The sequence below is a fragment of the Bubalus bubalis genome, chromosome 14 (assembly GCF_019923935.1).
Source record: "Bubalus bubalis isolate 160015118507 breed Murrah chromosome 14, NDDB_SH_1, whole genome shotgun sequence".
Classification (NCBI taxonomy): domain Eukaryota; kingdom Metazoa; phylum Chordata; class Mammalia; order Artiodactyla; family Bovidae; genus Bubalus; species Bubalus bubalis.
The window spans coordinates 45697655-45709380 of NC_059170.1; the positions used below are offsets into that span (position 1 = coordinate 45697655).

The window sequence follows — 11726 nt, forward strand, 5'->3', positions numbered from 1 at the left end:
GGGTTGGAGGTGGGGTCCACAGGCCCAGACCCTGGCCCCCTGGCCTCCACACCCCTTGCCAGGACTCCCAAGCCACACCCTCTGCCCTGATCGTGTGAAGAGCCTGAACCCCAGGAAAGAGAGTGCTCTCAGGAGCTCCAGAGACTCGCACTTGGTGGTTTTCCTCCCCAGTTACAGAGGAGTCTGGCAGGCTACAGCCTGTGGGGTCACAAAGAGTCAGACAGGACCGAGCATGCAAGCTCTCCTGAATGACCAGTATCTACTTCAAGGGGCCCACAGGGGCGAGAGGGAGGTTGAGGGGCAGGAGGCAGCTGCCCGGAGGTGGCAGGGCACCCCCTCCTTGCCCCTCTCCCTTAGTGTCTGAAGGTCTCAGTGCAGAGGGGCCCTGAGGCCAAGGTCCAAGAGCCCTGCTGTTGGCTTCACACTAAACAAGTCTGAGCTGAGGTCAGTGTCTTCAGGCTCCAGGGATGCCAGAGCTTCTACTGCAGGGAGGGCAGGTCAGGCGCAACCTTGAGCAGGAGAAAGGGTTCTGGTGGAGTCTCCCGGCTGGGGGTCCTGTGGGGCCCGGGGCCAGGAAGCAGGAGGCGCCTCTGTCCAGTGGTCTGACCGAGCACTGGACAAGACATGCCTCCAATTACCCCCATCTCCTTGGACAAGTCACTCAGCCCCTGATTTCCCATCTGAAAAGTAAGAGTGGAAGTGTCCCCAGGGGTGGAAACGTCTGCAATGGTGGATGGAGCAAAAGAGGACCACTAGACGATGTGGAGACCCATTCACACTCTAAAGGCATCAGCGTTCAAAGGCAAAGACCAGGGCAGTGAATGTCTGGAGTGAGGCAGGCCGAGGAGGGGATGCCCAGAATGACTCTACCCAGGCTGGTCTATAACCTGATGAACAGGAGTCACAGGAGCATGAGGAGAACTCATCACTCACTCTACCAACAGCCTGAATCACGTGCTGGGCGCGAGGGACAGCAGGGGATGAAACACACACCATCCTTGCCCTCCTGGACTTTATTCTGCTGTGAGTATGGGGGCAAGAGCAACAATAAACAAACGAGCAGGTTCATAGAGGTGTTGTGATGCTGCTTTGCTGAGACACATGACTGGGAGGGTGAGCAGGGCTGGAGCCGTTATTTTACATGAAATTGCCAAGGGTAGCTTCACTCATCAGAGGCCTGAAGGTGATGAGAGAGGCCTGTGAGTGTTTGGGAAGAGAGTCCAGATGGAGGAAAAAGGAAAGAAAGAGCAAGGATATTCAAGAGGGAGGGGACATACATATACCCATGGCTGATTCCTGTTGATGTCCGGCAGAAATCAGCAAAATTCTGTAAAGCAATTATCCTTCAATTAAAAAATAAGTAAAAAAAAGAAGGAGCAAGGATGATGGTTGTCCAGTGGGGCATTTTTAGAGTCTGTATCCGTTAGCTAGTGCTGTGTAACAACCACTCGAGCACATAGTAGCTTAAAATAAAAGCTCTTGATTTTTAATGGCTAGACCCAGCCAGGCAGTATTTCTGGTACCAAGGATGGCTGCCAGGCCGGCGGGGGCGGGGGCTTAGAATGACCGTGCCTGGGAAGGGTGGTCTTGACTCTGTGGAGTCCCGGCCCCCAGCAAGCCTCACCCAGGTTATGTTCATGGGCCCTGGACAAGCTTCCAGGAGAGTGAGTCTGGGCTCGGAACCGACACTGGCACTCTATTTTTTCATTAATTTCTATTGGAGTATAATCGCTTTTACAACGTGGTGTTAGTTTCTACTGTACAACAAAGTAAGTCAGTCATACATATACATATATCCCCTCCCTTTTGGATTTCCTCCCCATTTAGGTCACCACAGAGCATAGAGTAGAGTTCCCTGTGCTATACAGTAGGTTCTTGTTAATTATCTATTTTATATTAATACACAGTATCAATAGTGTATATGTTAATCCCAGTCTCCCAATTCATCTCACCCTCCCAGCACTGTCACTTCTGACATATTTTGTTAACTTATAAGATTCAAGGGGAGGGCTATTTGACCCAGCTTTTTGATGGAGGTGCTGTAGACATCAAGGCCACGTTTGCAAGTTCCTACAATCCCCTGTGTTGCAAGTGAGCATCCAGGGCTCCGAGTGACCCACCCAAGGCCACATGGCCACAGAGACTCCAACTCAGCCTGGTTTAATGTCACAGTTTGTGCTTTTTTTGTGAAAACGTCTTCTTGTCCCCCAAGTTTCTTAAATTGTTTAATTTCCCCCAAATTACATGTTAAGGGAGAAACTACAGAAAAGTAAGTGAAGTCACTGAGGGGCAGGGCAGAGAGGTGAGACACCCAATCGTCTTGCAGGCTTTCCTTCTGCACAAGTGTGACTCCCCCCTCCCCTGCTGACATCCCACCCCCAGGGCCTCCTTCCTGGGCTGGAGGTGGGGGTCCTATAGGCAGGGGTGAGACCCCCTCGCCAGAGGGATGGTCTGGACAACCTGGTGGAGGGAGGGAAAGGCATTCCTGGCCAAAGTAGTGGAAGCAAGCTTGCTGCTCCTGGGGCCTGGGAGAGGTGAAGAGGACACCTGGCCCCTCCAGCCTCCCTAGCTGCCCTCCCCCAACACTTGCAACCAAAGGAAGCTGTGCCCGCCCACTTCCCGCTCTGGGTCTCGACTTACTCGTCTGTGAAATGGGTCTAATGGGCCTCACACCTGAATGGACATAGACTCACCAGAAAAGGTGCTAAAAATGCACAGTCCAAGGCTCCATCTCTGGGTCAATGGAGGGGTATGGGGGTGGGAGGGCTCGGGGGAGCAAAGTACATTTTCACCCAGTGCCCCTGGGGGGCCTCTGATGACAGCCCTGCACCCATATCAAGAAGCTCCTAGCCCCCCATGGACACCCCCGGGACCCATGAAGCACCCGCTGCAGCAGGATTGGATTCACCTGGGATCTTCCAGACCTGGGCGGCCCTTTGGTGCTACGCCTTTGCCAAACACTGCCCACCACCCGAGCCCCTGGCGTGGCTCCCGTCCTGGCCACTGATCCCAAGTGCCTCAGCAGCATCTCAGCCAAAAAGCTGTGAGGGTGACATGTGTAAAGGCCCCTCTGGGGCCCTGCAGAGGGGAGCTCTGTGGCCTGGGGATCTTGGGGCTCCTTCCAAGGACTCTTCCTCGGCCAGGCTCCCTCTGTGGCCTCAGCCTCCTGGCCTTGTGCTGCTCCTCACTCCATCAATATTTGTTTCTCCCCTGGCTGCAAACAGGCCAGTATTTGCTTAAAGGGCTGAGCAGACGTGGCAGCCCTGGGGGTTTCCCTCCTCTCTGCAAACAGGCTCCCCGGACAGCCCTGCCTCTGCTGGGCCTAGCATAGCTCTCCCAGGTCACTTCACATCGAACCGGTCATCTGGCTCCCCACGTGTCAAGTCTGGTCCCAGGCACATTCCCCCCAAATGTCCCCCAAATGCTCCTGGCTGCAGCAGGGCTCCTGATCCCAGCTTGAACAAGCCACATGGAGTCTGTGGGGACAGGATGTGCTCTTGAAACAGATTTGCACGTGATTTTCTAGGAAACCAGCTCCTGGCCTGGGTGGGTGCAGCACACAAGCCCGGGAACCCCCAGCTGGGACCCCAGAGTTGGGGAATGCTATTGATTAGTGTGTGACTGGCCCTCAGACAGGCCACTGAACATTTTTTTCTGCCAAATTTATTCATATTGGTGTTGTTCAGTTGTGTCTGACTCTTTGCAACCCCATGGACTGCAGCACACCAGGCTTCCCTGTCCTTCACCATCTCCTGGAGCTTGCTCAAACTCATGTCCTTTGAGTCAGTGATGCCATCCAACCATCTCATCCTCTGTCATCCTGTTCAGATGGGATCTTGTCATTTTTGCCTCCTTGGAACCTGGGGACCTTGGCTCTTACCTCCCTCCCACACACAGCAGAATATTTTGAGGTCCGTTGCCCTAGTTTTGAGCATTGCTCACATCAACACAGGTGTGGCAATTGTTCCTTTCCTAAGATGGACTTTGATGGCAAACTGGACATTTGCTGCTTCTTAAAACACTTTTCATTTACTTGAACTACATTTCAAGAAGTACTACTGGTAGTAAAGTTGCAAAGACAGTACCGAAAGCTTCCCATCCTCCTCTACCAGCCTCCCCAAACTTACAAACACGTAGCCCAGTGGTCAAGTCAAAGTTAAACTGACACTAACACCCTGAGTCCAAGCTGAGACCCTGCATGAACCTCGCCAGCTTTTCCACTAAAGTCCTTCTTGGTTCCAGGAATACATCCAGTACCCTGCACACGCATCTGCTTGTACTATGTCTCTGCTGTGTTGCCGTTGGCAAAGGTTCCCAAGCTGTTCCTTGTCTGTCGGGACCTGAAGACCTGCGAGGTGTGTTGACTGGTCACCTGGCCAAAGGCCCCTCAGCCCAGGCTTGGTGGGGTCCTCACAGCTGGGTGGAGGACCTGAGCCTGGTCAGGGCACCGCAGACATGGAGCCTGGGATTCTGGGCCACAGGGTCATGGTGTTGACTTGTGCAACGATGCCTGGCTCTCTGGGGTCAGCTGGTTAAAGAACCTACCTGCCAGTACAGGAGAGGCAGGAAATGAGGGTTCGATCCCCTGGGTCTGGAAGATCCCCTGGAGAAGGGAATGGCTAACCAGTCCGCTATTCTTGCCTGGAGAATCCCATGGACAGAGGAGCCTGGTGGGCTACAGTCCATGGGGTCGCAGAAGAGTTGGACACAACTGAGCTTGCACACGTGTGCACACACTGGGTTCTCTGGTCAAGTGGTCCCAAGGGGCTTTCCCTCTGCGAGGTCAGAGTCACTTCTCACCCTGCCCCATGAACAGACAATTCAGGAGAGATTCCTGGAGACTGTTCAGGTGCCTTTTCTCCTCAAACTTTCTATGGTTCTAGCCTCCATCAGCCAGCAGATCTTGTCTTCAACATTGCTCTGTTTTCCCCTCCCTCCTCACCTTCTTCTCTGTGTATTGATCAGATTGTATCGATCAGATTTCCACAGCAGGAAAGCTGTTCCTTCTGCTCTATGGACTTATTTAATCAGGTAGCTATTTCTATCCAGATGGACTTAGGGATCTTCTATTCTGTGAGTGATAATCTGATACGATCATTTTTCACTCTATTCCCAGTCCTGCAACCCTGGCTGCTAGGAGCGCCGTCAGAACTCCCGTGTCCTGTGGACCAGCCCCCATGTTTTCTGGCTCCTTATGTTTTCCCAGCATTTTGGTGCCCTTTCTTCTCGCTTGTCCAATTTTTAGATATTCTGCTTGGGTTCTGTGGGCCTTTGAGGGCAAGGTCACACCTGTTTGATATCCATTATGGGCTAGACTATACGTAAAACATACTCCTTAGTTGACTGGTGTGTTGGCAGAGCTGTGTCTTTGAAGGAATCCCCGCCACGTGGAGTTGGAAGTTGTGACTTTTGTATGGGGAGCTGTTCAAACCAGGCAGAGTCCAAATCAGCTCCAAAATGACTGCCTTTCACAGTTCCTGTCCCTTCTATCTTGGAGTTCCCCCAGGGAGCCCCCTAGGGTCTGAAAGCTGGAGGCCACCGGAGTCACACTGACTAGGAGCTCCGTTTGTGTGGCACATGGGGAGGTGCCGAGAGGTCATGATGTTAACCTTAACCTTTGTTTACAAGCTTCACCTGATCTTACCAACTCCTGAGAGAGCTGGGAAGGTCCTTAGTTTGGGTGTCCTCAGAAGTCGACCTTGTTGCAAGGGTTCAAAGGCAAGGGCTTTCTAAAGGGCGGTGATCCCTGGGCCGAGGGGGGGCAGGGGGTGGGGTGTACGTGGGGAAGGGAGACAAAGCTTAGGGTTAGAGTTAGTTCTGGCTTCTTATTCTGACTCCTCAGAGCCCCACCTGTGTTCCCAGCCTGTTCTGCTGAGCTCCTGGGCCTGGGCTTTCCTTCTGGGTCTGGAGTGAGAATTCTGGGCTGGGAGACCTAGGCCCTGCCATCAGCTGTCTGCGGTTTGTTGTGGGCCCCGGGTGCAACCCTGCCTCCTTGCACAAAGAGGGAATCATCCTGGTTTGGCCCACCTCCTGGGACCACCTAGGACTTCAAAGCAGACGAAGTGAAAAACGGGTTGTCACAGTCCAGGGCCTGGCTGACTTCCTGGGCTCCAAGAAACGGAAAGAGACAATGAACATGTAAAAAGAAGTTCCACCTTCCTGGTTTTTGGGAACATGTGAGTTAAAAGTTCAACTGTGGGAATTCTCTGGTGGTCCAGTGGTTAGGACTCTGTGCTCTTACTGCCAAGGGCCCAGGTTCCATCCCTGGTGGGGAAACTAAGATCTTGCACAGGGTGGCAAAAAGAAAAGAAAATACTAGTGATTGGTGTGTGTGTGGAGGTGGGGAGGCTGTCTTAGCCCCTTTGAGGGGCAAGTTGACACAGTCTATTATAATACAAAAATGTCCACATCCTATAACAAAGAGAATCACTTCTTTGAATCTGCAGAAGCGTGACATCGTGGGTATGTAAGGCTGGTCACAAAAGCACTACTTCTCCGTGATCCTGAGCAAGCTCCAGCCTTTATTTCCAGCCTGTCACAAACTAATACATTTTTACTCTTACAGTAGAAATGAATTGCTAGAGGAATAAAGTTTTTAAAACACAAAGGCTTACAAAATACAAGCCCATGATTTTTATTGTGAGATTTGACATAGCATCACTCTACCAAATTGCTATAGAAGTTTCTCAGTGTTTACCCCCAGCCAGGGGCACACGACCACAGACCCTGTGCTGTGATGCTCAGCTGTGCTGCTTGCAAAACAAACAGGAAAGAACCTAAATATTTATTAATTGAAGAATGACTATATAAACATGTTATATCCACAGTATAAAATCCAGGTAAGAGTAAAAAAATAAAGATGAGAAATTTATAAGACTGCAGCCATGAAATTAAAAGATGCTTGCTCCTTGGAAGGAAAGTTATGGCCAACCTAGATAGCATATTCAAAAGCAGAGACATTACTTTGCCAACAAAGGTCTGTCTAGTCAAGGCTATGGTTTTTCCTGTGGTCATGTATGGATGTGAGAGTTGGACTGTAAAGAAGGCTGAGCGCCAAAGAATTGATGCTTTTGAACTGTGGTGTTGGAGAAGACTCTTGAGAGTCCCTTGGACTGCAAGGAGATCCAAACCAGTCCATTCTGAAGGAAATCTGCCCTGGGATTTCTTTGGAAGAAATGATGCTGAAGCTGAAACTCCAGTACTTTGGCCAACTCATGCGAAGAGTTGACTCATTGGAAAAGACTCTGATGCTGGGAGGGATTGGGGGCAGGAGGAGAAGGGGACGACAGAGGATGAGATGGCTGGATGGCATCACTGACTCGATGGATGTGAATCTGAGTGAACTCCGGGAGTTGGTGATGGACAGGGAGGCCTGGCGTGCTGCGATTCACAGGGTTGCAAAGAGTCGGACACGACTGAGCGACTGAACTGAACTGAACATAGAAAGGTGGCTGAGATTCAGAACTGAAAAGATGCAGTGTTCTTATGTGTTAAATGTAAAAAAAAAAAAAAAAAAACAGGAAAAAAAAAAGCAAACAACCCACAATAAAACAACACTTTATGTTTCCTGTGGGCTTGCGAATGCATGTGAAAATGTATAAAAACGGGGCTGGAGACACTTCTGTCTGGTACAGACACCTGGTTTGGTTGCACGTCACTTTTCTGTGCTTTGCAGGCATTGCTTGTTTTTTTTTACAAATTCAGCGTTTGTGCCAACCCCATGTTGAACATGTCTATTGGTGCCGCTTTCTAAGCAGCATTTGCTCACCTCGTGTCTCTGTGTCACATTTGGGTAATTCTTGCAATATTTCAGAATTTTTCATTATTATCGTGTTTGTGATGGTGATCTGTGAGTGGCGATCTTCAGTGTTAGTACCGCAAAACATTATGACTCCTTGAAGGCTCAGATGATGGTTATCATTTTTTATCAAGAAAGAACTTTTTTTGGGAGGCTGTACCACGTGGCTTGTGGGAAGGAAAGTACTTTTTTTGGCATATGAAAATGTATTACTATTGTGCTTTCATCATCAGAATGTATGAGTTTGGTCTTTCCTTCTTACCTTTGTATAAGGTCAAAACAGATACATGGCTACTTTGATAACCTTAAAGTGGACTCCAGGAATGTCGCCAATAGCGTGCCCTTTGTGACCAAAGCCAGCAACCAGAACTTCATCATTTTCCTCAATAAAATGTAAGCAACCATCATTGAGTACAAAAGCTGTGATTTTTTTTTTCTTTTTTACCATTCTTGATTAGCTGAACCCTGGCACACTGCCTGATGGCAGAATCTGGCTGTTTGGTTTCAACCCCTGCTTTTTCAAGCACAATTCCCTTGGCCTGAGAAGTGCCTCCAAAAGCGTTGGCCTTCAGTGCTGTGCCCACATGGGCTTTCTTGTACTGTTTTATCATGCCACTTCTAGACTGCTCAGTGGCTATGGAGCTTCCTGGCGGTGCAAAGCTGCGACAGTTGCCCATCCTGCTGGTATCACAGGCCTGAGTGAAAAGGAAAGTACTTTATAATTAAGGTATATACATTGTCTTTTGGACATAATGCTATCACACACTTAAGACAGTGTGAACATCTTTATGTGCCCTGGGAAACCAAAAGAATTTGTGTGACCTGCTTTATTGCTGTGGTCTGGGACCAAGCCTGCAGTATCTCCAAGATCTGCCTGTATTGGGAATGGTGAGTAAAGGGGGAATCTTTCATAAGGGCTTAATGTTTATGAAAAGAACACAACCAAATATTACTTGCATAATGTAAAAAATATGACATCTGAACTGTGGTGTTGGAGAGGACTCTTGAGAGTCCCTTGGACTGCAAGGAGATCCAACCAGTCAATCCTAAAGGAAATCAGTCCTGAATATTCATTGGAAGGACTGATGCTGAAGCTGAAACTCCAATACTTTGGTCACCTGATGTGAAGAACTAACTCATTTGAAAAGATGCTGGGAAAGATTGAGAAGGGGATGGCAGAAGATGAGATGATTGGATGGCCTCACCAACTCAATGGACATGAGTTTGAGTAAACTCCAGGAGTTGGTGATGGACAGGCAGGCCTGGCGTGCTGCAGTCCATGGGGTTGCAAAGAGTCAAACACGACTGAGCGACTGAGCTAAACTGAACTGAGGCAACGTTGATCTAAGGCAGGCAGGTTACACTTAGAATTTTCCAAACTCTGCCCTACCTCCTAACAGAGGGATAAACCACCCACTCTGCCTGCAGTGAGATGTGATTAAATGAACATTAAGAATCAGGTGCAGACTGGTGAGAAAGAAGGCACAGTTGCAACCTGAGAGGCTGGGAGGAGAAGACTGGCTGGCTGGTTGTAAACAAGCCTTGTGTGAGGGGGCCAGCGGTCAAGGAGAGAATTTGGGTTTTAGGTTCAAACAGAGAGTAAAATTCTAGTGCCTGCCTTCTGAGTTGAGGGTAGACTGAGCACAGGTATTAGTCTCGGCTCCTTCCTGAATCCCAGCTCACGTGAAATAGTAAAGGGAGGGAAACCCTTCGAGTTGAAGAGGGTGCAGAAGTTGTTAGCTGGCTCAGCAGCTAGGGTTAGGGTTGAGTCAGTTCCTCTCTATTTCTATTTTTCTGAGAGGTTGTTTTTTTTTTTTTAATTATAGTTTTTTTTAATTTCTCAAATGCTTGTGCCTATCCATTCATTCAATCTGCATTCTGGGACCCCATGACACAACCACGCCCCCCCACCCCAGCCCAGCAAATTTAAAGACATCATGACCTCCTTCATTGCTCCAATTCTGCCCCTCCCCAGCATCGTCCCTGATCTACTGAATCATTTACATCATTCAAGGAGTGTTTTTTTTCCATCTTTAAAATCTCCCTTGAGAAGCTCACATCATCTATGTGGTAATCCTGCCAAAAAATGTTTAACCTGAGTCCAGTCATGAGGAAACAATCAGACAAAGTCCCCAGTATTTGGGACGAGCTACGTGACAACCGACCCAGACCCTTCAAGCGTGTCAGTGCTGTGAAAGACAAACAAAAAAAACCAAGGACTGTTTCTGATTAAAGGAGAGAACAGATATGTGGCAACCAAAGGGAATGCGTGAACCCTGATTGGCTACAGAATGGGAAAAAAGAAAGCAAGTGTAAAGAATGTGTCTGTTGCTGGGAGCATGTCCACACAGTCTGTGCGTGGGATGATATTATTGATTCAATGGTCCGTTTCTCTGAGTGGGATGTGGCATTGAGCTCACGGAAGAGAATGGTCTTGTTCCTAGGAAAAGCACACTACAGTATTTAGGAGTATCCGCACCCCAAAATGACTATGTGTGTGTGTCAAGGGGAGGGGTAGTAAATGAGGCAGAATGTTAACAAATGATGAATTTAGGTGAAGGGTGAAGAGATGTGTGTTATACTCTTCTTTCAACTTTTTGCAGGTTTGACAGTTTTCACAATAAAATATTAAGCAGAAGAGGATCTTCCCTGGATCCATGTCTGCCTACAGCTACACCCAGTTTTTCCACCGATCGAAGCAACCAACCTTCCGCATAGAGTCTCTGACACTTGGGCTTCCACTCCTCCCCCGGCCCATTCATGCGTCTGTCTATTCCCGCCTGGTTTCTGCCCATCGCCACACTGGACCTGCCTCGCCCAGATCCTTGCCGCCTCCGTGCTGCCCACCCTGCGGTCACATTCCACACGGGCGTCTACTCCTTCCTCTCCAAACCCTCTTGTCTCTCAGCCTCCATAACACTGGCTTCTCCTGGTTTTCCTTCTGCCTCACCAGACTCCTCTTGCTCTTCTTCACTTTCTCCCCTTTCTCTACTCACCCTCGAAAGCCTGGGTTCCTAGGAGCTCAGACTCTTTCTTTCATTAAGTCTTTCTTCAGGTGGTTCACTGATCCCTATAGATTTGAAGAATGAATTTGTTCTAAAGATGCCCACACTTAACAGCTCTTTTTTTTTTGCTCATTCTCTTGGTGTTTTAAAATTAATTTTTTTTTGCTTTTGAAAAGTTTATTTCAACATAACTATACTTATAGAAATTAATTAATTTTAGTTGAAGTACAGTTGATGTACAATGTTGTGTTAATTTCTGCGGTACAGCAAAGTGCTTCAGTTATACACATATACACCTTTTTTTCATATTCTTTTCCATTATGGTTTATCATAGGATATGAATATAGTTCTCTGTGCTGTACAGTAGACCTTAGACAGTTCTCATTTGACATTGCTCCTTGGATATTTTGCAGACATCTCAGGTTGAACTTTTACTCATTTATTCATCCATTGAGCACATACTGAGCACTTACTATGTGCTAGGCACTTGCTGGAAACACTGGGGAAGGGGAAGAAGGAGCCAGTTATGGCTACACTGTTGGAGACATTCTTATTGGGAGACAGGTGATGAGCAAATAAGAAAGAATTTGAGGGTGGTAAGGACTCTGAAGTTGGCGCTAGTGGTAAAGAACCTGCCTGCCTGCCAATGCAGGAGACATAAGAGAACTGGGTTCAGTCCTGAGTGGGGAGGATCCCCTGGAGGAGAGCATGGCAACGCACTCCAGTATTTGCTTGGAGAATCCCATAGACAGAGCCAGGCTACAGTCTATGGGGTTGCAAAGAGTCGGAAGCAACTTAACATGCATGCACGCGCATGGACTCTGAAGAGACTAAAATGATGAAAGGGATGTGTTTTAGAGACTGCTTGGGTGGACTTATATATTAGGATGATCTGAGATGTATTTTGAGGGAGGTGCATTTAA

General features: G+C 48.6%; 1 pseudogene; it reads right to left on the reverse strand.

Moving 5' to 3' along the window:
• Positions 1-7362: 7362 nt before the first annotated feature.
• On the reverse strand, positions 7363-10593 carry LOC102394133 (annotated as a pseudogene).
• Positions 10594-11726: the final 1133 nt, after the last annotated feature.